General features: G+C 46.0%; 1 protein-coding gene across 4 annotated transcripts in view; it reads left to right on the forward strand.

Annotated features, from left to right (window-relative positions):
* Nucleotides 1-26,485, forward strand: part of LOC105192678 (uncharacterized) — a 50,346-nt gene that overhangs the window by 4,821 nt on the left and 19,040 nt on the right. The gene's annotated exons all lie outside the window — the stretch shown is intronic.

Below are 26,485 nucleotides of genomic sequence, written 5' to 3' on the forward strand. Positions count from 1 at the left end.
CTACTTTCGCCTCGTGCGAAACGTGCGCAAGAGTTTCTCGGTATAAGAATGCGCTCGCTCCCGCAACGGAAACTCTCTTTCTCCCCATTAATAACGGTCGTGAATGCTTCGCGATCAATTTGACCTACTCAAAGTCGATGCGACGCGTGTGCTGCGTGTGTACAAGTACAATACTAGCCACTACTAGCTCGCACGGCGCTATGAAATCTTGCGTCCTCGCTCGACCGCGAACCAGTCCTCTAAATCTCTCGTGGGGATTGATTCGTTGCGAGAGGAGGAAATCTTCCTCCCCCAACTTGTGCAAATTCGCGATTAATTTCAAGTACAAATGTGTCCTTGCTCTTTCGTGGAACTGACGTCGCGATTCGACGAAGAGAGAGAGAGAGAGAGAGAGAGAGAGAGAGAAAGAGAGAGAGAGAGAGAGAGTGTCTTCCGTAACTGACAGCTAACGCAAATTCAAACAGACAACATTGTCCCATTCGCGATATTTGCATCCCGTGTCATCAACGCGCATCGTGCTTTCCTTCGAAATAATGGAATTATGTTTCTGTCCATGTGCAAATGCGTGCGATACAAATTTCACCGTCATCATGTAAGCGTTTCTGCTTAACGACGCATTTCACCGTGCGCGGAATAATATATACGGCGAAACGTAAAGTGTAATCCTTTTCTCAGAGACGAGACTCCCCTACGTGTGTTCCTCACGCGCATCTTTTCTTCCTCTCCTCACCCACTACCCTCCCTCTTTTCTCTCTCTCTCTCTCTCTCTCTCTCTCTCTCTCTCTCTCTCTCTCTCTCTCTCCCTCTCTCTCTCGTTGACGGCTCTTCGACTGTCGCCAGAAGAAACAAATACGTACAGGTATGCGTATAACGTTTCCTTTTTTTATTTTAATTTGTTTTCCGCGTTGAAATGTATCTCTTCGTTCTCGGGTGTCTCGTTTCTTTGCCGGCCGGCAGCTGCGCCGGCCTTTCCTTTGCGTTTGTTGTTGAATAACAAAGTCGATAGAGTCAGTCGCGCAAAAATGATCCGACTCTATGACGTATAGCGCGTGAAACCGCTTTTTAAAACCGCTGCCTTTTATTCCGGATATCGGCGCGTATACGACGCGCGCCGTGTCCTCGTCGGAATACGAGGACGGTATTGCACCTGCATATCGAAATAGAGCGTTCGTGACTGGCGTATCGCGCGCTACCGGTATCGACTTCTCGTCGAAAAAAGATTCGACCGCGTGCTAATAACGTCGGATTCGTCAACTGCTTGCGTGAATCAAGTCGACATTTTTTACGAATAATTGTCGTATTTTCTACTACTTTCATCTCGGCATCTCGTTAAACCGCTGACAAGACGTTCACACACATACATGTATTTGGCTGTTGATGCTTCAACGTTACACGAATGAGTCGCGAATTTCGCGAGTCTGAAAAACTTCCCGTCGTGTGTGATCAATTGGAAGAAACGATATCGCGCTTGTTGCAGAATTAATTGCCGTCTTGACGACCAATCAAACGAAGGCTTGTTGTTCGATCGATCGCGTAAATCTTAACCCACTTGCGCACTATAATCCACTTAATGCGACTATAACAGTTGCATGCAACTCTGGCGAATCGAACGCGTTATTGTACGCGTCGTTAAGTTCCGTTGATATTTCCTTGGTACGCTCGGGAAACTTTAATTCGATGTAATCCCGCTGTGCGACTTTTTCCAGACGATGTCTCCCATCCTTTGGTTGGGGTGCTCGCGCAATCCCAAAGTTTTTTCTTGTATCACGGTCACGCAACGATGTTGCGATCCGTCTGTGATGTCTTTCAAATTGAGAAGAATACCGCTTTGGAGTATTCAAGAGCATGGCATTATTCTCGGATCATTTCGAATACCGTCGTTGCAATCCGGACCGTTGGAAATCCGGAAACAGTTGGATATTCGAAAAGCGGTGAACCGCTTTTAATGTTACTTACACTTGTCTATCTTTTCCTTTTGATCCATGAAATACACGGCGATACACGTTTCTACATAAAACAGAGTAGGCGGAACAAGGGGCGCAAATGGTGGTGAAGCTTCCGATCGTTTTGTGCCGCGATCCGTTACATGTCTATCGATTAACTATAATGACTCGCTATTCTATAAGATAACTATACTCAGCCTTTGCTGAATGCATTTTGTCGAAGGAAAAGAAATAGCAATTAACGCATCCGCCAGTAATTTGTAGATCTCTCTATCTCTCTCTCTCTCTCTCTCTCTCTCTCTCCCCTCTCTCTCTCTCTCTCTCTCTCTCTCTCTCTCTCTTCGACGGATATATATGCGTATCATGTCGAGCTAAAAGTGCGCGGTAACGCGGACAGCGCGATAATGAGAAATTTGATTAATCGCACAGGCGTGAAAACGATTGCGCGGCACATTTCGTAGAAATCGCGATTCGCCGCGAAGAATAATTTGGGACCAGAATAATTTGAATTGATTGGACTAATCAGACGCGCATTACGATGTAATTACGATTAGGTAATGATTAGATAGCGCACTAATTGAATTATCAAGCATCACTGCGTTCACAGAGTATTTTAGTCGCTAATTAATCACATAGTTTCTTAGTCATAACAACAAAGAATAGAGCATAGCACTACGATAGCGCACCGCATTGACCCATATTTTCGTCGCATGTTTAACCTGCTGCCAAGTACGGCACGATCTAAGATCGTGAGCAAAGTTATACTTTATATCAAGGCGCCGTTGATGATGCTCCGTTGTTTCGACTACTCCAACAATTGATCATTCGGGGGATTGTACTTTCAATTGGAATCGGAATCGAAAGTAATCGCTAAACTCTCAACGAATTCATTCGCGTGCGCACGTGAGAGTGCAAGTAGATAGTAAAATCTTATCGTCCCTCGCAAACACTCCGAAGGACCAACTTTGGCTAATGGAACTTTAATTTGCCCAATTTGCCCCATTATCCGGAGATATTTAACTTTGATAATTAACAAGTTCCACAACGAGAAGCAACGCGGATTTTCGGATTTTCGTCGATGAGATATGGAATTGCTCAAGGAACGAATAAACAGGGAACAGTAGCTCTTCAGTAGGTATTCTCGTATATTCTCTGATATAAGGACGAAATTGAATGTATCAACGGAGAATGCGACGGATTTTAGAAGGGGCAGTTATAATTTCGGCACAAAATGATATGATATTATAACATTGAGTACGAGTAATAATATTGAAAATAAGTGAATAATGAAACATCGCACAAGGTAAAATATAATTTTCGAGAGAGCGAGTGATATACACATTTAGGTGAACGAGGAGCAATCCGCTATGTATGCGAGGACGAGAGACCGCGATGGTAATTAGCTGCCGTTTGAAATCGAAACATCAAGTGGCGCGAGAGAGAAACGGGGACATCGTCGTAGGATCGGTATGTGCGCGGTGGAATTCTGCATTGTGCTTAAGATTGCGGCGACGTTTACGTGACAAGACTCGCGTTAACGCAGAACCGGTAATTCATCGCAGACTTTGTGTCGTCGTGTGACTGCTCGCGCCCTACACAACAGAGAGAACTAAATTCAACGACAGCTCGCCCGGCGGGAGCTAGTTCCTCCCAGTTTTTCCCGGCTCGCGAAAAGAGCGCGCGAGCTTGCGCGTGAGCTTCGCACCGAAATGATGATTCACTGTGAAAAAATGTATTCGAGTCGAGTGCTGAATTCTCCTCTGTCGTAATATGGCCCAGCTCAGTTATTTATGTGCTTCATGTGTGTAACAAGTCGAGGGAAGCGCACGAATAAATAGGTAAAATTCCACATTGCTCGCAAAGAAAAGAAAAATCACGAGGAAAAATTGCTTCTTCGTTATGCGTTTTAAAATGTTTAAAATGTTCTGAGGCGATAAGGCGCGAAATTTGTACGCGACACGCGAGAAATAACGTGTCTGGACATGCCCAGCAACAAAGAGACGCACACTTGTATCTACATATGTGCTCGTATCCGTGGTTGTCGACACAATTCGTTTTGAATTGTACTTATCTTTGCAAATAAATGCCATTCAATTACGCACGCGCGCGCACACCTCGTCTAGCTCGGCCAGCAAATCGCGGCCACAATCGGGTCGGGGAGATAAGCGTCGGTCGTCCTCGAGTTTAGTCAGTTTCGCCACAGTTTTGAACCATGACCTTCCGCGAAATCGCCTTTTAAACCTAGGTTATTACGACCAGCGAATGCGATGCGCGAAAATTCCACGCGATGATGCGGCGAATCGTCGAAATCGTCGTACGACGCGACGCGACGCGACGGCTCGACGGGCAAAGGACACACGAGGCGACTTTGCGAGACTTTGCGAGAAGCGAACGAGAGAGAGAGAGAGAGAGAGAGAGAGAGAGAGAGAGGGAGAATAGCGATGCTAATTGAAAATTCTTTCGATATTCGCGTGTCAAGTATAACAGAATGTTATACTGCGGTCTCTTTCTCTGGAGGGAGCAGCGAGACATCCGTGACGGAAGCTCGAAACATTTCGCACATTCGCGCGTCTTTCGACGCGCGATAAGGGATTTCGTTGCTGTCCCGTACGACAACCCCCCGTAACGAAAATGTGAAGAGGGGCAGAGATTTTTACGATCGTCCCCGACGAGGAATGGGGGAGGGGGAGGGGAATCCGGTTCCCATGGAGTATTTACTTATGGAAAGACGCTCGGAGGAGATTTACGAGGGGCAGCGACGGACGCGGGGCGGGAGGGAAGAAGAAGGGAGAAAATTAGAAGGAGGAGAGCGTGCGACGATAATGGACAATGTCCTGTCGTACGGACGGTGTCCCTGCCGGTGGAAGTGGAACCGGCCGTGTTCGAGGACCTGACACCACGTCATAGTGTGATGATGAGGAAACGCCCGATTACAAGCGCTGCTCCGGCCCGCGGAGCATTATACGTTAATATTTCTGCGTGTACTAGCGCGAATGGACCTCCCTGAAGCTAGCAAGAGCTGGCGAATCGACCAAATCAAATCGCATCTGTCGGATCATTTAGCACCCGTTTTCTGCCAATTTGTACTTTGTCGTGTGAAAAAATGTGTATCCCGAAAAGCGTCACGAAAAGTGCGTTTCCCCGCGTTGTGGAAATAGTGTAGGAGAATTTACAATATATACCACACAGATATCCATCCGCACAAACTCTCTAATTAATATTGTTCCGCGTTGTTCCACATTTTTCTACATTATTAATTTTCTACATTATTACTCGGCAGAACGCCGCGCACGTGATTAAATGGATCAACACTGATATCGCGCGTATATGTAGACTCATCAAAGATACAGAACACTTTCCATGCAGTTTCCGTTACGGAGGAAACGAGCTCGAACACGTCCCGGCAATTATTTCGGCGTGCCAGTTCTATCTATGCGGCGCAGACAGTTTAATTTGTCAACAATTAAAATTTTGCACACGACGAGCGTGTTGCCACAACGCGCGCGTTCTCATTTTAGGCACGACGCAAACTGAAACACTCTCTCGCGCTTCACCCTCGGCTAAGTCACCTCTTAATGATGGATGCTTCACCGCGTGGCGAGAGCTTAATTGAAGGGTTCCCCGGGAATGCTGTGGGAATGCAAAATTGATCATTGTGCAATACTCAATGATGAAAAACTAGAGAATAAGAATATTGCAATACTCGTCCTGTACTTTGATACGCTACGTTAGCGGGGGGAATTAACATAAGGAATCTTACGCAACATTTGTTGGAGACGTTGCACGCGCGATGCCTGATAACACACACACACACACACACACTTTTACACGTACTTTTCGTCTCTCTTTCTCTTGTTCCTCTCCGGCGGACCGTTGATCAAATTAACTTTAATGAATTAGCGTGTACGTTCTGCAAAAAGTTGAAGGTGCAAGTATCCAAAGTATAGAATTTGAAAGTCTCAAGTTATTTTTATCAAGTCAAATTTGTTCGTGTTGGACGTTCAAACTTGGACGAATACTAACGCGCACGAAAACTATCGGCGCTTTAACGTTGCGCAGAAATTTCCAGCTACATCGCAAACTCTCAAACTACGCATCTATCAAAGTGTGATGACACTCTTCCGTTGGGAAGTCGCGTCTGCAATCAACCGGCTACAACGTTTTCCCGGGGACACCTTCAGTTACGTAATACCGTGTAATAAAACCGCACCGCGCTCGTTTACACGCGCTACGGTAGCGGCGGCGCGAGATCAATTGTTACGCGTCTACAGATCGACGCAATCGACGAAAAGCGAAAGTACCGATCACTCGTCGTCCAAACTACGAGATTCGTAACACGCGATTCTGCTCGGCGTGACAGATTGCACAACGGCGTGAAATTATTGGTATATATCGGGAAATGCGCGATACGCGTTTACGATGATATTAGTCGCTCAATTATCGCAAATGCGCATAATTGCTGCGCGAGATCCCGTGCTATTGGTCGCAGGAAATCGCCCGCATGATATCCTATATCCTCCACCCTGCGGCATCGATTTAATTATCGCGCGCGCGATCATCACATCAAGACAAGACAAATTGTTGCGCAACAATATCGAATAAAATAACAGTAATCATTTCTGCTCCTTGGCCGCTCCGCGTAAGGAGGAGGAATGCGTACACAATTTTCTTCATTCTTATAATTAACCTCTTAGGCACGGCTGAATTTTGCGCGGTTGCGCGGGGCTGTTTCTCTGTACGGCAGAGTTCGACGCGAATTACGCGTAAACAGCAGCACTGCAATGTGTGTGTGTGTGTGTGACGGGCAATGCTGTTCTCTACGCGAGCACATTGGAATGAAGTTTTTGGAATGATTAAATTATAATTTTTCTCAAGGATACGGTACATATACTTTAACTTTAAAAATTATAAGGATACGGATCGGCATGTTAAAAAGAGCAAATGGCAAAGAGCATATTTATTTAAACGAAAAGCAACAATTCATACCTGACACTGGCGTATCAAAAGCAAAGACTGTATATTCTGCCTGTATACTGTTAACACTGTTATAAAACGTTGTGAAGGTAAAAAAAGTGTGAAACAAAATATATGAAAACGATCAGTTAATTCAAAGCGGTGAGCGCTAGAGTGAGTCGCTAGAGTGAGCCACTATAGTGGCGCGTCGTAATATACGTAAGATGACATCCGCGAAAGCCGGCTATAGTGGCGCATCGTTCAAAAAGATGACATCCGCGAAAGCCACTATAGTGGCGCATCGTGCCTAAGAGGTTAAAAGTGACTCCTCGCGCGCGCGCGCGTGCAGAGCTTACGTTTCTTCACCGCAGATTTCGCAAAATTGCTGCAATTTCCCCGCTGAAGTCTCTCCCCGCGTCTTTCGTGTTTCGGACGCACTTGTACACTCTTACGTACTTACGTACGGCCGTGACTTTTGCGTGAATAAACTGGCGAGTGAGTAACGGTAATTCATAAGTGGACCCGCCAGCAGTCCTCCCGGGAATCAGAGAGTAGCGGTCATTCGATCGTAATAATCGTAATACCCGATGCTTTATCCGCGTCGCCCATTCACACGCGTATCGCTACCGAGGAAGTCACGTGCTGCGCGTATATTCAAGGTGGCTGCCGCAACGTGGGCGATCGCGCACTTCGATCGGTTCAGCCCTCTTCCCAAGCTCAACTTTTCCACATTCACGCTTTTCACGGAACGCTCTCCGTCTCCACTCGCCCACATCCTATAACCAGAGAGAAAGAACTCGTTATTACGTACAGTGGAGTGTTTGCGTAAAATTCCGAGAAGACGAGAGTTCCTTCGCGTTTCCCGCAGAAAACGAGTCTCCTTTCACACTGCCTGTTTCGCGAATTCCAAGGGAGCCTTCCAAGAGAAACAGATCAAAATAGAAGCCAATGAAAGATTGCGAGGAAATGTAATGCCGTTAACGCGAGGAGGAAATCTAGCGCGTGAGTGTAGTTGCTGAATAGAGTAGAATGTTTCTGCGAACGCGCGCGCCAAGTTTGACTTTACACTCTCTCCGGGAGTCCGGGGACTCCCGGACCGTGGACGGTCACTCGCCAGTGATGGATATCAGGCAGCCAGCGGAGAGCTGGCGATCGCGTTCGATTTCTCCCGTTTTCACCGCATCAGGCATTCGTATTAATTCGACGTTAAACCTTGCGGCACGTCTGCGTATCCGGCCAGTTTGAACATTTCAACATCCGAATCCTGAATTAACGAGTTACGCGAGACGTCGAGGACCGTCCGAAACCAAACCGAGTACGAGAAGCAGCGGTACGAAGATTGGCCGGCTCGCGTAATTACCATGATTGGATAATTGTTAGACACACGTTTACACTTTGAGAAACCTTGAATCTCTCTACCGTTTTAAATTGCGACACATCGGTTTTCGCAGATCATCATCTCTCCGAGTGTCCGTCCCACCTCGTGAAAGCAAATTTCCTAAGCTTCACGAGTATCGCAACGCGCTTCCTTTCATTCAAGTTTCATATAGTCTCAAGACTCGGAATACTCGAGCGTGTCGCGTAACTAGTTGGCAGTTGCAAACAAAAACATATTTCTCCAGGAAATATCCACTTGGTTTACTTTCCTATCGACCGCGAGTTACGAGTTACGAGTTACGAGTTCAAACCGGACGTATAGAAGAAGTCCGCGCGATTAACGGGAATCTCTGCTCTCTCGCCAACGCGAGAGCTCCACCACTGCTTCAATCCGACTTTCGTCAGTCGCGCTTTAACTTTGTCGAGCGTGAAAAGCTCCGAGGCAGGAGTCATTATCCCGCTCTCTCTCTCTCTCTCTCTCTCTCTCTCTCTCTCTCTCTCTCTCTCTCTCTCTCTCTCTCTCTCTCTCTCTCTCTCTCTCTCTCCCCCTCCCTCCCTCTCTCTCTCTCCCTCTCTCTCTCTCTCTCTCTCTCTCTCCCCCCTCCCTCCCTCCCTCCCTCTCTCTCTCTCCCTCCCTCTCTCTCTCTCTCTCTCTCTCTCTCTCTCTCTCTCTCTCTCTCTCTCTCTCTCTCTCTCTCTCTCTCTCTCTCTCTCTCTCTCTCTCTCTCTCTCTCTGTTACTCTCGCGTTTCTTCTCGCTTCTCGATCTTTCACCTGTTCTTGCGCATTGTCATATCTCGTTACTTCCGAGCTGCAGAAAATCGACGGACGTACCGCCGGAAGGGAACGTCGTTTTTACCTTCCGCGCGACTTCCTCTACCCGTTCGAATATTTCAAACCACCGCGCTATCGTTTACCTCTGTCGTGAAAATCGTGATCGCGACGCCAAAGTGGAACGGACGGCAACATTTCCACGCGACGATTATTTTATCTTAGCTTGCACATTGCTCTGATACGAGGACAATTGCTGTCGAAAACTTGACAAGCCCAGTTCCCACTCCCAGTTACTTAAATGTTCGTCATTTCGTCGTGTCGCATCGTTTAGCACACAGCGTGTGTTTCTTGAGAAGAGAGAAATATCGTGTGGATATAGTTGGACGTATGAAATATGTGTTTGCCGCTTAATCGACATGACTTTAACACATGTTCTTTGCTGGGCAGAATCCCGCGTTTCTCGCTGAATATAGTATTCATTAGATCATCCGGATCCCACGCGTTCTCGCTCATTGAGCTTATTGATCTTCCCTTAAAATTCGGGACAGACCCGAAGAAAAGGTCGAAATGAAAACCGTGCACCACAATTAAGTGCTAATTTCATAATTCTCTACGTTTGTTTCTGATGTATATTCTGTAAATGCAAGTAAAAATAAATATGAGTTTGAAACTTGACAAAACTTTTTTTTTTTCACTCTCGTCTTACCTCTTCTCCATTCTTTCCTGACACTTGAAAATGCGAAAATTGAAAAAATTTGTGAAATCTAGAGTTCTCGCCCCCGCGCAATTCGTATACTGTCTTTTGGTAGATTATATTCTATATTCACGAAGATTCGCGAGAGTCGATGACGGTTCGCGATCTCGAAACTTGGTGCGGTTGAACGGACGAACGGAGTCGAGAAATTCAAATGGGCGAGCGTTGCTGGAAACTGAATTTCCTCGGACCTTGTTAATCCCCGCTCGAGTTCGCGAGTTGGCGAACTTTCGCGAGTGTTTCTGATACGTCGAGCTCAGAAGTTATCACTCTCTTAAGTAACGAAGGTGTAAATTGAAGATCACTTCTTCGCTCGTTTGGACAGAAAAGCCGAGAAAAGTTGAGCGATGGCAAAATGCCTTCGAGACCTCGCAGCGCGAGGAGCGCGGAAAACGGAAGCTTTCGCGCTTTTTCGAAAGACTTCTGTTTCGTTTCGCGAGAGATTTAATGCTGGGCTATCCTCGGCTACGGTGATGTATCTCTCGCAAATCAGGAGCACTATCTTTCCGCCATCGAATTTTGCCGAGACAGAAGCGAAATGAGAGAGACGCGAGCGACGAAGAAGCAACCTTCCATTCTCCGGCGTCGTTAGCCGCGGAATAAAGCAGAAAGCTCGGAAACGGGAAGGACAAAAAACTATGGTCGATGGTGGCACAGTGGCAGTAGCGTATTAAAGCTCGCCAGGACCCTCTGCCAAACGATCATCCGGATTGCCAACTCATCGACTGCGCGAATGAACACCCCCGCGCATTTCCGTCTCCCGCCGTCGTTGTTGACCTTGAAGACCCACGCAAATCATCCCACGTACAACGCGTCCCAAGTACGCTAGTACGATTGCGAGTATGACCTTTCGATCGCGATCTTACAACGCGTCGATATCGGCGATATCTCTGTGACGCGAACGCTCTTCTCTGTGACTTCAGTCTATAGATTCCATCTCGAACAGGCTCGAAACGATCGCAGCATATCACACTTTTTTTATACGACTGAGTCAAGAAGTGTTTTATGCTGTGCGCGTTTTATACTGTGGCAAAAGCTGCGCAACCACATCCCCCCGCCCCGAGGAAATTGGTCAAGTTGTCTCTCTCTCTCTCTCTCTTCCCCCCCCTCTCTCTCTCTCTCTCTCTCTCTCTCTCTCTCTCTGTCTCTCTCTCTCTCTCTCTCTCTCTCTCTCTCTCTCTCTCTCTCTCTCTTTCCTTCTATCCTTCGGGGTCGCGCTGAATTTTATTCGCGATACTTATTTTACCGTTTCCAAATTACTGCTCGTTTTGAGCGGCTATTTTAGAATTTGATGGTGCGATCTGAGCGAAGATATTCTCCTTTGGATAAGTGGCCATGCGCGCACCAGTTTCGCCTTTACCGTCGCCAGCTCAATCTGTGTATCACGTAGATTTCAAGTATTGATTAGACAACCAGAGACAAACTAACACAGAGGAAGAGAGAAAGAGAGAGAGAGAGAGAGAGAGAGAGAGTCTCACTCCTGACTAACCTTTCTTCAAATTACCTTGAAACATTGGCGGCACATTCGACCGTATGTTAATAATGCAGCCTCAATCGCGTTTCTTTGATGCGATAACTTTAAATAAAACTACTATAAACGGCGGGACAAAAATGTTACGTGCAAAAACGGGTCGCAAATTTATGCAAAATTTATGCATTAATGTTCTTTACAAGTGCAATCGCATTTTACAGTTGCGTCTGCGTGGATAATTCTTGCAAAATACATAGAGAAATCATTTAGTGCTGGAGAAACATTTAGTTACCTGAGAAACCGAGGGCCGAGGGAAAGCATTGTCGGTTAGGTGTGATTAAACGATGTTAACTCGAGAGTTTCTCTCACTCGAGCAATTTTCACGTGTACAAGCAACCACCGGTGAGCCAGTTACAGAAACGCGCCCTTCGACACTTCACGACAAGGTTGGACAAACGACGTTTGTCCAACCTTGACCGATATTTCCATCTAGACCGGCCTTGAAATACCGTCAGCTGCACGTGCGATACGAATCCCCTTCATCCCTGAGAATTCATATCGCAACAAAAACTTGCCGATAAAGTTCGCTCGCAAAGTTCTCTCTCGTGTCGTGTGTCTCGAGAGAGAAAATCGCGATTACGTTGTTCCAGACCGCGAGTGCAAACGTCGTTATTCTTCGTGAGACAGTTCGCGCTGAAGATCGTTACGTAAGTTGTGCAGCTAGGAGCTAGGAGGAGGAGTGTACGAGTCTTAACAAGACAGGGAAACGTGTGTGTGTGTGTGCGTGTTTATATGTATCCTTTTGCTGGACTGGAATTTATAATATACCTGAGTGAGAAAGTCAAAAGCAGCGATCGCGAGAATATAACAATACGATAAAGAACAGAAAGATCAAATCTACGTGAATTATCGAGCGAGACTTTGGTCGCGTTGAATTTACGTTGAAGAGCGATGCGCTTAAAAGTAAAGTAGTATACATTTTGGAAAAACTTTCTAAACTCTACATCTACATCTTGTTAAAGTAATGTTTCGAAGTTGTTGCTGCTTGTTTTTCCAACAGACGTAACATTTTATATCCTTCTTTTGTACATGTCCTACTATTCGACTACTATTTCGGGGGGTCAGTCGCAACAGAGACTAATGATTTGTCTGAAATGTGGATCTAGCAGCTGTCGTTTTGTCCCGAAGGCGACTCGCACGTTAGACATTGTTTAGCTGAGCAACTTATTGATTACCCGCGGTTGTCCCACACGCACGCACGCACGCATTCACTCACGCGTATGTGTACGCTTAACCCTCACCCTCACGTGTGCTCGTTGTGCATGCGCGTAGACATGACACATCGCGAGACGATCGTTTTCAATTACGCACGTTAATTGCCAACGAACGTCACAAACGATCTTAATTCATTTAACGTCTTTGTCTGTCGCCGATCGATTCCTCGACCATTTAAATCGCACATTCAGTGTGTGTGTGCAACTCTTCTTTTAATTTTCTTTTATTTCTTTTTTTTTTATACAGACCATAGTCTCAAATTTCACCTCCGCCTCGGATCTTTGTCCAAACTCGGACCGCAGAGTTATGTAAATACACGGAGCTCGCGAGAAGAGCGCGTACATTCATACGATATGATGTATACGAACAAAACTCGCGAGTCGTGACATATTAACAATGTTTTCCTTATCTTCGGGCTCTTTTGACGCTGCCGGAGCCTAACAGCTGGCAAACGTCAGTTGTTTGGCGGCGGCGCGGCTGCCTCATCGACTGTAAAACACGTGCTCGCCCTCGCTTTAACCGCGAAATATTTATCGCGGACCGCCTGCGAGGCATTTTCTTCCCGTGGGAAGAATGCTCCGCCGCGAAGTCTTGTCGCCACGAAGAACGCCACAAAGAAGCGTAAAAGCGTGTTCCTTGTACCGGGGACCGAACGTCCCCCACTCGATCAATCGTTCCCGGAGGAGGCGTTAATAAACAACAATAAAAACTCAACTCAATCTTCGTAAGCGAAGTAGGACGCGGAATTTTTAACAAGCTGGTGCGCGCCGTCGTCGTATACAACGTAACGGAGTAACGAAGAGTTCGATACAGCGTAAAACGTGATTTATATACGTTATATGCGTCGCATGTATATCCTGTAGAAAAACGGAAACCTTTTCGTGCTTGCACTTATTACTGACATTGCTGTCAGCGTCGTGCGAGTCACGCTACTGACGCGTGAACGAGCTTTTGTGTGTCAATTTATTGATTCCGCGATGATCCAACGTCCAACGAGAGACGTATGCGTTGGAAACTGGATACGCGTTACTCTACCGCGTTCGTTGCAATTACCGATGCGGACAAACAGTATCGCCGCTGTATATATATATATGACAGGTCTATTTTTAATTGACTTCTAACTCCACAATAACGATATGCTTTAAAAAGAAAGTTAACAATAGTTTGAAAGAAACAAGGGGTAATATTTCCCGTTTGTACATACATACATATATACATACCTACGTATGTACATATATATATATATATATGTTCCATGTGTGCACCGGGTGTTTCAGACCACCCGGGTCACCCGATTTTTTCGTTAACGCGACATTTTAGAGAAAAATATTTTTGAGACAAAATTTGTAGGGCTTCAAAGGATCTATTTACTGACGCTATGAATTTAACCTTGGGATAACCTTGAAAAATCCCGTCAAGATCAACATAAAGATCTGAAATGGAAACTGCGATTTTTTATTACACCGTCTTTTTCCACCAATTAATTTGAACAACTTTTGTCTAAAGTATTTTTTCATTTACCTAATATTTTTCTAGATGTTGAAGGAAAACTTGATAACTCTTTCAATATTTAACTTACGATATCTCGCTAACTAGTTGTCGGAAGAAAAAGTGGTACTAGACTTTTTGTTCTATTTAGTCTCGAGAATATATTTTTACAATAGCGCCCTGACTCATGTTAACTTGCTGATTTTTGGAAATTTCAAAATCATCAAATTAACCAAATATATATATATATATATATATAGAAACGTGAAGATACCCGACTTTTTAACTACGTTAACAATATTTTTGTCGCATTTTATCGTCACTCGCGTTTTCGTGTTGACTCTCGCCAGTCATTATCTTGTAATGGCTGTAAGACCTACTCAGCATTTTACATCACACGGCACTGTCTAGGGAATTTGTTCGTACTATTTTTCGTTCGATAGAACGTATGCATTAGAGTCACGCATAGGGGTACAATAACTACCAACGATAAGCCACATCGCGTGTGACGTTATAAAATTGTAAACTTTTAACAATGTAGCTAATTTATCAGTCGGGTCAAAGTTGTTGCGCAGTCTCAATATACAATAGTACTTGGTCTAAACTTTTACTTGGATATGATGTATTGTTTATATATTGTTATATATTATATATTATATGTTATATATTAAGGATGTTGTGTAAAAATATGCTTAGAGACGAGACGATGTCTCGTATAGAAGGATGCCCCGAGAAAAATGAAAAGACCTTCGTCGCATGAATAAAAGGACACGTTTCTCTCGTGATATCGCAATTACGTATGTTCGACCCCTCGACTAACCTAACGGGCATCGATCTCTGTTGAGCTTATCTATAGTAATGTCGGCAAATAGCAAAATAACAGAGAGAGAGAGAGAGAGAGAGAGAGAGAGAGAGAGAGAGGGATATATACGGGAAAAAAGATAAAACGTATGGGTATCGTAATGTACCGCCGCTTCTCGGAAAGAAAAGAGTACGTCGTTTTCCGCGATACAAGCCAACAACTAAATCCATAGAGCACAGATAACCGATAACGAACGGCACGCAGTCGAGATAGCCAAAGCCTTACTTAGATTGATTGATTTCACGCTTGAACCGAAAAACTAATCAAATGCGAAACCGACATTTTTAGGTTTATTTAATCCTTTTATATAGAATTATTTTCACAAGTGACAATTATATATCTTTTACGATTGATATCTCTCGTTAACGGATTTGCGAATGCTTCGTAAAATATTTATTGGTTTATTTGTTGCCGTGTGCCGTCCATTAGGAGCGAAAGGCTTAAGAGATTAATTTCGCGGCATTGAAACCGGCCAGTTTAGTAAAAAGTTTAGTAAAAATTGAGTACTCTGTACTCGATCCGAATAAACACATTCGGAAAGCCTGCAAAACGCGCCATCGAAGCAGCACATCGAAAAGCGTTTGAAAAATTTTGTTTTAGCGGTACATATTTAATAATACACGGTAACTACGTTGTTGAAACACCGTGTGTACATCTTGTAATCAAAATAACCCTGTCGGAGTGCGAAGCTTTTTATTGACAAAAAGTTACAAAAATTATCGTGTATACTGCACTGTTGTACTATCTTTTGTGTAATCTTTTCATTATTTTGTATTACATATCCAAATTAACATACACACGTCACTCGTGCGACTGATTGAAAACAAAAACGGCTGCTAGCTATTATACGTACTTTGCAACAGACATGCGCATTCAAAGTTAAATGAACGCATGAATTTTGATACAAATGTAAAATGTTACCGATATGGGAATGTCGAAATTTAGATATGCGACACACGTTCTTATCCGCAAAATTACTTTTCTGCATCGGTGCGAAAAAGAGAGGAACGCGAACACGAAGGATAGAGAGATAGCGAGAAAGAGTGAATTTTCCGATTGAAAATAACAAGCCGCTCATGCTAGCAGTGTCTCTTGACGAAGCGAGATTTTCTTTTCGGGCGAGAAAGAAAGGCCCGGATAATCGCGGATAGCCGAACGAAAAGTCGAACGAGAGCGTCTTCTATTCGTCGTCTCTCGCACCTGTCGGTTACGCAAGCGTTTCGAGGAAAGTATTTCGATAATTATTTCGTAACGCGAAACCGAGTTTCGTCGTCGATTGGTCTTTCGTAATCCATTACATGTACGCTACTACTACTAGCCGTCGTAATCGAACGTAATACGAACGAGTTCTCTTTTTCGTGCAACACCTTTCGCCCGCGCGATAAATATAAAATTCGCGCTCGCCATCGCGCGCGCGCGATGGACGCGTCGAAGGTTCGCGTAAACACACCTCTCGCGCCGGTGTGATATCGTAAAGTTGGACACGTGTTTATTATCGTTGTTCGTTTTACGCTATCCGACCAGCAGCAGTGCTGTCTCGTGTTCGCCCATTTTGCCCAACGGCGATTCTCCGCTCTGATCACAAATCTTGTATTAGCGTATTAGCGCGCGATTCTACGCGATATTCTACGTGAGAATCAATCAGCGGACTTGAGACTCGCAACATACGAGAGTCATAACCACCGAGGCTCGACGCGATTCGAACATCGCAGCTGATATAAATCGCGATGATTCACTCAGAGTTCACTGCTGTAGGCGTGAAAAAATCATCGCTGGATTTACAGTCGTGACAGTAACAGTGGCGGTCGTCAGTTGACGTAAGGTATATTTTTCCACGTCTCTCTTCCGAGGAAAAGCGAGATCGTCTGCAGTGTTACAGTATATGGGTCGCTTCAAGTCGCCGCAAGTTTAACGTGTTGCGTCGCTGCTACGATTCTCCTACATTGCATGTTGATTGGGTGACAGTTAATTGCTCGTCGGATAGGAAATCAGAGCAAACGGGAGAACTCCTCCAGAGATCGCGGAAATTCCCCGTGAGACACTCGGCACCTCTGAGAAATTCGGTTTATTCGGGTAGCGAGGCCTATTATTGGTGCCGTAATATTTTCTACGACGATTTCCTTCTCTTAAAGATAAAAACAAGATTCCAGGAGATGTTGTGATACCACTTGATTTACTATCTATAATACGTCAAAGAGAATTAAGACAATTGTCTGTCTGCATGTATGTGCGTTATTGATATTGTGTATCGTGTTACTCCGCGGAATAATACATCTTTTCCTCAAGCAGCAGATAAAATAAAATAGGAAGAGGAGAGAGAGAGAGAGAGAGAGAGAGAGAGAGAGAGAGAGAGAGAGAGAGAGAGAGAGAGAGAGAGAGAGAGAGAGACGTTTTTCCATCCTCTTAATGTCAAACGTCACTACGTCACATCGGCTTAAAGTCCAATATCACATAACACTGCGCGATTTGTACGAATATCATGACTATGCATTTTATACTTGACACACACACACACAGTTACTGCACAGAGTTACTCTTTCCAAATCTAATTAGCGTGACAACAACGAGAAAGGCCGTCTTAAAGCGCACAATAGAGACTGCGATGTCACGCCTTTACAGATTCGTCTCGCTTTTACTGTGCGCACGCGTATGAAAAAGCGAGAACACTTTTATACCTAATACCTTAGTTAATCTAACTGAAAGTAATAAAAAATGATAAAAATTGGATAAGCGGTTAAACAAGCGGCGAACAAGCGAACTTCTCGCCGCTTGTTTAATTAGCGCGAGTTTGGTCTCGCCAGAGTGCGTGCGCGAGCTTCCTACGGACGAAAAACCACAAACTACGATATTAATTATCGTCGCATGTTTTGCACTCTGTGTGTGCGTGCGTTAGTTCAAGTGCTGTTTCATGTGCATTTTTGCAGCATATATCGCTGCTCATTTCCGCTTGGATTCTCCAAGAAGAAACGTCTCGATACGCATACCACTCGCAATTACGACGACATTTCGTCGTTAGAATTATACATACGTATTTTCAGTGTACAACAGTGTATTGTGTTTGTGTATGTGACGGTGGCGGCGGCGGCGCAGTCGTCAGTGAGACCGCTATCGTATTATTATTTGATCGGTGATGTAGAATTTTATGCACGCGTGACATTGTACAGATTAGAAATCCCTGTTTCGCGGGCATTTACGCACCGTTGAGACGACGACGATGTATGACACGTCGTTTCTTTTCTCGGCAATCAAATGCACGACACGTTCCGTCCACGTATACGATCCGAGTTGCAATAAATCGCATTTAAAGACTCTCCTCGCGCACGTCATTTATTCGTGAAGAATGACGATCGTCATTAATAGCACTGACACAGCAAGCGTGCAAACGTCGTGGGTTGAGATCGTCCCTGATGCTGCGACGAACATTGAGACGGATTTTTTACTTTATATGCGAGGAAAAGCGCCGCACGGCTTTCGATATAAAACTCGAGTTGCGAGAGCCAGATTTGTCGAAACCGACACCGATCGTGCGCTGCGTGAGCTGCCTGCAATGTATCTGCCTTCTTCGACTTTAATGCGATTGATATCGCAAGATCGATTAGAATTCTTCTTCCGACCGACATGACTAGATTCCCGTGAAGCATAAATCCGGAACGATATCGACGGAATCTCTTCACACGGGAGGAGCGGAAGGTTTTGATCGCACGTTGAAGGTTATTTTAAGACCGAATCGCTTGTTGTTGACCGCGATTCGTCGACTGCCCACATGGTGGCGCCGCAAAACGCCGCACTATGTATGTAATCTGAAATTCTTTAGCCGAAAAAGTCTACGCAACGGAATCTCGCAACGGGTCGCTTCGCGGAAGCTTCTAATTAGAGAGCAGAGTAGAGTACCGCCTGTACGCGGTCGCGGCTAGAGATTGCTCTTTTCGACGTTGCTCGCTTTTGCATATGCCGTGATTAAGCGTGCGTCGTATCGCGCATTTTTCAGTCAGTAATAACTAGGAAACGAATTACAAGAGAGAGAGAGAGAGAGAGAGAGAAATGGTTTCTCAGTCTCGAAAAACCATCGTTCTTACATATATGCCGCAAAAAATTCGTCGTTAAAATTAATCGAGCAAAGATGCCCAACACTGCGTACGATATCGTGCGTCCACTTTGGATTTCGTTCAGACGGAAAATTCAATTAGCATGCGTGTTCGCAAATCACTCGCAACGTGTTAATGTCTTTTGCGCCGACACACAGAATGATACGCTCGGTCGGTTTGCAAAGCGTTTATTCGTACGGCATTCTCTCCGCCGTGACTGCGGACGAGCGGAATTCGAACATCGATTTTGAGATTTTAGATCGCCCGCAATTAGCATTACGGCAGGTGAGCAGGTCGATTACGTAACGCGCTTCAATTAAATATAGTTTAAATGTAGTTGAGAAGGGCATCGTGAACGTGAAAATAACATCGGCAAACAAATGCTCCGCCTGACATATCAACGGTTAAATTTTTCACGGATGCTTCGGAGCGATTACGTAACGCTGGCATACTGTACGCTTACGTACGCTTAATGCAATTAATGCCTGTAAATACCGGCTTTCCGGTTCCTAAATTAAAGGAGCTTAACGTGAATTTGTCACATAAATTTTTGAAGTTCACGGGATATAGGAAAAGTATCTTTAGCCAAGACTGCATGCGCAATATTCCTCTTACGCGTTTTCAGATGTGTAGAGTCCCCGATGAAATTTCGCGGTATATTCGCGAGACATCCTGCATATGCGGCTTGGATGCCGCATATGCGATTCACATCGTCTCACGTAATTTTCGCGTGATTTTCACGTAAAGTTTTTGTTTGTTTTGCAGAGGCGCACGCGCAAGCGCGCTTCTTATGAAACCGGCCGGAATCATGATCGGGCCTCAAACGATATAATGATACCGTATCCGACAGGTGTAATTAAGGATGTAACGTAGTTATACCTCCGTCTCGAGACGCAATCAGCTTTTCAGGATTTTCAATTGTCGAGCGTCGAGATATCGTCTTTCCGCCAAGTTGCATTCGACATGTGCGAAGCGCCGCGGCGGGGTAAAACGGCGGGATATATGATATAAAGCGTAGCAGCGAGTACGCACGCACGCACGTACATGACGAAGCGACGTCAAATATATATTCCGCGATTGGATTAAGTCACGGCGGGATGGAATATCGCGTTCGGGGATTCTCCTTTCGCTCGTCGTTTAGCCGCGCGTCGTCGCGAGCGCTGCTTTTATTTTATTTACAAACGTCCTCCAACGTGCGCGCAATATCGCAGCGTAAGTAAGGGATGTCATTTCGATCGGCAGCTTATCTTTCTCGTTCAGTGTTGTACTCACGGCGCAATCACGCACGCATACGTTTGAAATTCTTCGATTCGCGTCGATTCGCGTCGATTCGCGTTCCGTCAACGTCAACGTCGACGTCAAGGCGTATCGAACCACCCGAATGATTCCCATCAACTTTTCCCGCGTGTTAATGTTAACATGTAGCTTATGAACATTTCTTCACTTGAAAAATGTGCACGAAATAATGGATAGGCAGTCGGCTACTATTCACTTAATTTTACAGCACGACTGCCGCAAACATTTGTCGTGATCGATGCGGCGGCGACTGTAATTGGATCGTTTTGTTTGTAATCGGTCGTACCCCGACATTGACGCTGTTCATTTAATTAATAGACAGATGAATCGCTTTGTGGAACTCGCTACCCTGGCTGGTAATTGCACTGAGAAGAGTCTCTTTCGGAGGCTTTTTTCGTCTCCTCCGACCAATCCGGCAAATGGACTACTTACTCATCTCGACTACTTTGGAGGGAAATTTTCTCCCTCCGTCGCCTCTAGCGGCGGTTTCATCTTCTAGAAGTAGAGTTTCTTCGCGTCCGTAGTTTTCAGGGATCCGGGTTCCCGAGCGTAGTTTGCGCAGAATTCGCTTCCGAGTAAAGGCCTTCTTTGAAAATGGCCGAGTCAATCTAAACAACGAACTGCAGTTGACGCATGCGGAAAGATCAACAATTTTTTCACAATTTATACGTTCAAATTTATCGCCCGTATATTTTTTTTTTCTTTTTTTTCTTTTCTTTTTATTCGGCGATCGTCTAATCAGGGCCCTCCATCTTACACGTCGCATCCGACAACGAGCGACTTAAACTCGTTCGCTGAGGGTAAAATTTTAAAAGCCGACAGGCAGCGAACGCTGAAGCAGTAGAAAGCCATTTCGGCCGCACCTGCGATACTCTCTGCGATACACACGACCAAGTGTATCGTCGTTTAAAGCCACTTCTACGGCATGAGGACGTTCGTCCAAAGAGATTCGAGTTCAACTCGAGAGGCATTTTGGTTTGGAAGCTCAATTCGATCTAACTCCACACGATCTGGCATTCTCGCGTCTTTTTGCAAGCGTGCTTGCTTCACGACTATCGCACGTTGCAATTCAGTCGCGACCGTTTGTTAATTCTTCCATAGCTGCTCGATACGAAACATGCTCGTACGGTGACATTTCCGGACAAAATGATGGCGAGTTGCGCGTTTCTTCGCGCAACACACACACACACCACTTCACATAATGTTCACATAATGTAAACGTTCCGAAAATTGGCACGTGGCGTCACGACATGTGGCAACTTCTTCGCAGCTTGCTACGCCGATAATAAATTGCATCTTGTTGCAACAAAGTTGGAATCTTTACGAGAGATGCGTTCTTTTTATCGCGAGAGACCGCGTACGTGTCGAGGTCAAAATGTGGAAAAGGTCGAGGCGATCCTCGGTTACGCGGGCGGTGCTGAAACGGTGCGAACCGGTCTTTCAGCCTCGATTAGAACGTCGAGAGGCGCTTTGATTTGGCATTGATCCCAAAGTCGGTTTCTCGGGTTTGTATCGCTTTCACGGCACGACGGCCGCTGCGTTACTCCGGGTATCGTAATTTATACGCGCTGTCATCGATTTCGACGTTCGACGCCGAATCGACGACGAATAGAGACGCCAGAACGATCGCGGGACAAACGCGGGGATAACGCGGGGCTGAATCGTCGACGATATATGCTTTTCGCATTCAAGACAAGAATCACACAGATCGAGCAATTGTTTTCGAATGTACGTCGTCGGCCGCTTGGCGCCGGACGCGGTGCGCGGTGGTGCGGCCGGTGGCGAGAAGAAGCGCGCTGCAAGGAAAAAGAATGCACGTTGCACAGCCCGCTTAGATCAACGCCACTTTCTCTCGCGGTAACAAGTAAGGTGGTAACCTGGCAGTGCTTTCTTCGCACTTTTGATTAGCTATGGCTGAGATCGCGCCGTCGGCAGCATCGGCAGCATCGGCGAATTCGTACCTCACGTGATCACGTTGTGTTGAACATAAGTTCCGAAGAGCAGAAAACCTCATACGAGACGCGACGAGCATAATTCATCATGATCATCGTGAACAGGATCCGATGTCCGATGAAACAACGAAAGAACCTCGGGGAAATGAAAAATTCACGAGGCCACTTGCGAGCAATGCTAATTGTATTACAACGTACATTGTCTCGCGAACAATAAGAATTGATGATACGTCACGCTCGCCGAGATAACGTATCGCTTTATCTCACTGATTATCGCGATTATCGCCAAACAACAATGGACTCGGAATACGATATTCATACGAAGAAGCAAGAATCAGAATCTCTCTTAATCAGTGTACTCGCAAATGTAAAATCAATATGTGTGTTGCGGCTGATAATCGTCAGTTAAAATGCGAGATAAGCTTCTTAAAGTAGATGAAGGAGATAGAAACACAGGCTTTGTAAAGAAACTTCCGCCGGTTTTAGAAAATATATACAATCCGTCCGGCATATACCGATATATAGCGACCGACCGGCAGGAAAGTTCGCTCGCTAACCTTCGAGCAAATTTCAGGAAGAAGGTACATTTCCTCCGGAGCAGGCGGCTCGCGCCTCCGCCTACGAGCGCTCGGAAGTTAATTAGCATTTAATTTTAGCGCACGGCGATCGCGCGTGCTAAGTGGCCGCCGCTAGCGGAAATGGTACTGGCAATGCCACGCGTCCCCGAGCGTCGCCTTCCCAAGCAAAACGCTCGCGATTTCGCGTGCAATTTGACGCGCGCAGGACGCGCGTCGCGCGTGAAACGCTCTCGCGCGTCGATTCGCGCGTGATTTTTACAAATGAATTTTAGAAATAGCCAGGTGACACCTGGCAAAAGTCGACAATGAAACGTAATTGTGTAATTTCTGAAAATGTTCGATAACTCCCAATTACATGATTACTCGCAAAATATCCACAAACTTGACATTCTCCTAAATCGCTCGAATTACCGCTCGATACCGCCTGAGAGCATTTACGAGATACGAAATGGATTGGAAGGTTCTCATCGCCGCACAAATTTATCCGATAAGCAGGTAAATGTATCCTCATGCACATGCATGGTGCATGAATGTGTAGTACAAGTGGTAGTGGATAGGTGCGCGCATCGATACAGCTACAGCTATTATTACCAGAAAGCACGGCGCGGATGGAAACGCGGAAATTCACGTCGCCGACACGCGGCGACGTGAAGAAACGCTTCCAGTGAACGCGATAACGCACAAAACTTGTCGACACCACGGATCAACAACTGCGGAAATTATTTGTCTTTATCTCTATCGATGAGACGCGTCTCGATAAAAAGATGACTATAATTTAATCGGAATAATTTAAGAGAGATATTTAATCATCGGAAATGTTACCTGTGTGTGTGTGTGTGTGTGTGTTCGCTTGTGAATTTACCGAATTCGCCGAATTCGTCCAATCGTCATTTATTATTAATATCCACGATATCATTGTTGATATCTGTAATCGATAAATGCTTATTTGTGATATTAATAATATCCGGCACGAAGAATGAACATCAACAACATGATAATGATTACCGTTATTAATGTGATGTAATGTTACGTAAACAAGTGAAATATGTGATTGTATGTGGGATTGGTTTGACGCTTTCTCACACATGAAGCACATGAAGCTGGTGCTGAAGAATCTCAACTCCGCCGCCGCCGCCGCCGCCGCCGTCGCCGCAGTCGCGTTTCGTTTCGAACAGGAATTTTGAATCGAGGCGCAAGCCTCTCGCTGCGCTCGCGCGATTCGCTCGCACGAAATCAGATGAAAAACTAGTGTAGCGTCCGGCAATTTCGCAACTAGCAAGCCGCACGATACCCATTTTCGACCGGTAATTGCATAATCGTCCTCGCGTTTCAACGGGATGCCGTAAGCGAAATTTTTCATCAGTCGCCGATCCTTTCTCCGTCTAGCGGAACCGCGCTCGTATGGGTATGCATATTTATTAAACCGTGCCGTCGGAGAGTCGTTCCGAAACGAGCCTCGCGACGCTCGCGGATGTTTACGTCGCGTGGCGGCGCGGCGCGACGCGGCGCGGGATTGCGTGCAGGAATTCGGTCGTGTTGGAGCAAATGAAATTTTCTAGTTCGCGCCACTGAACTCTTCTTCGCGCAAAGTGCAGGCTCTTTGCTCGCATTATCGCAACGCAGTTGCACAGAGAGAGTAGCCGCGTTATTGCGACAACGAAAGGCCAAGCGTGAATGAATACTTTAACGCCCTCGTAATATGTTAGGTGAGAGCCCGTCGACTTGTGGATAACGGAGCACAGAGCCGTGAAACTTTAAACGTCCGGTTATGATGGACTTTTTCCTGTTCAAACAGGGGTCAATATAGTTTAGTAAATATGATTCTGCATCGCGCGCGTGGGTTACTCGTCGGTTTACGAGCGGATATTTGCGGACGGAGGGCTGTGTGTGCGCGCGTGCGCGCGCGCGCTTATTTCCGTTCTTGAATTTCTACCGGGGGAAAGAGCACCGGGGTGTTTGTCCGCGCTCCCTCGGGAGCAACCCTCGGGACTAAGCCTCGACGCGTTCTCCTGAGAATCGGAGAATTATCGGACGATATTAGCCAACCCTTATCTATTTTTTTAATCTTACGACATTACTCAACGTCGCTTCTGCCAGTTTTTAATGCCAACGTACATACACACCGCACCGCACCGCACCGCACCGCATCGACGAGATTCTTACATAACTCTGCAATCGGATTTGCATATCTCCGTCCGTCCGTAGGAGATATCGATTCCGCAGAATATGTTAATAAATCTGCCTCGACACAGCGGTGATCGCGAGGATTACGAAATCCGCGATTAGCAAATCGCGAAGACGCGCGCGACGGCGCTACTTACAGACGTGTGTTAAGCATATATCGATTGCATCCGTGATCGGTCTCGATCGTTCCAGCGTTCCAGCTTGACGGATACGCGGCGGGTGGCTGGCTGGCTGGCTGGCTGGCTTTCCGTTGAGCTTGCGTGCATTGCGATTGCACGCGGAATGGCGTATAATGATGTCAGTCTGCGGCGGGACGATGCAGACTGCGGGAGTTCACGGCCGTGAGCTGCCTGCCGCCGTGTCTCCGGTCGATCGGACACGAATTTTGCACGTCTCATCCTCGTCCACGGGAATTCTCTGCGATTTTCCTCACGGACGCCCGCGTCAAACTCCGTGAACAAACTCCGCTTATTATTATTATTATTATTAAATGACATCATCGTCGCCGCAACATACGGCATACGACGGGTGCTTCCCCTCCTTTGCTTTCGTTGTTTTCGCCTCTCGCAGCCGCCCGCGCCGTCATGCGCAAACATGTCCGCGAGCTCGCGACGTCTGTACAAACAACTGACTCTCCGCTTGTATCGCAAATAACGCCATTTCGCGGCAAGTAATTTTTTCCCGCCGTCAGAATCCAATCTCCTGTGAGATTGGATCGCGTCAACGACGCGAAAATTTTGCAATTTTTCTTCGACACAGCTCCGATACAGCCGGACTTGTATTCTCGGTCGATCTTTTAAGACTGCTGAATTTACGCAACGGTCGGTTGCTAAATGAACGGAATTGGAAAGCGGCGTCGCGTCAGATCCGAGCATCGTTGTTGAGCATCGAATTCATGAAGAAACATGGCGAACACGGCGCGAATGAACAAGCGGGATTTTAAGTCGGCGCGCGTGTCGCGCTTCGTGAGAGACAAATAGGGCAAATTAGATTATCCAACCATCAGGGCGTCTCCAAGGGTTAGAGCACGCTCGTTAGAGCGTTTCACGCGTTTCCCGCGAGTTCTCGTTCTTCGGAATCAGAGTGGAGTCCGAATATTAGTTTCATCGGTCCTGTGCTTCACACTGACATAATTCAACATCCATTGCGACATTGCGATAAAAATACGCGCCCGCTCATTAACGCGACGACGATTCGATCCCGTTGTGCCAGAGCTGAAGAAGAGAGGGAGAGGGGGAGAGAGAGAACCTTCCTTCAAAATTCAACACACGCATCTAGTTTCGTGAGAGTCGCAAAGAGACTTGACTAGAGAAAAGGAGAAAGAAAGAACCACGAGAAACTCGCCTCGGTGAATTCCCGATACGTTACGGTGGCTCGTTTACAGTTACAGCGCGCGCGCGTTATTCTCCTGCAGTTACGGAACGGTTTTCCGCGGTACGCGCGACGGTACTTGCCGATCGCGTCGCGAAGCGAATCTCGACTCGAACCACAACC

Source organism: Harpegnathos saltator, unplaced genomic scaffold, assembly GCF_003227715.2.
Source record: "Harpegnathos saltator strain DR-91 unplaced genomic scaffold, Hsal_v8.6 scaffold429, whole genome shotgun sequence".
In the NCBI taxonomy this organism is placed as follows: Eukaryota; Metazoa; Arthropoda; class Insecta; order Hymenoptera; family Formicidae; genus Harpegnathos; species Harpegnathos saltator.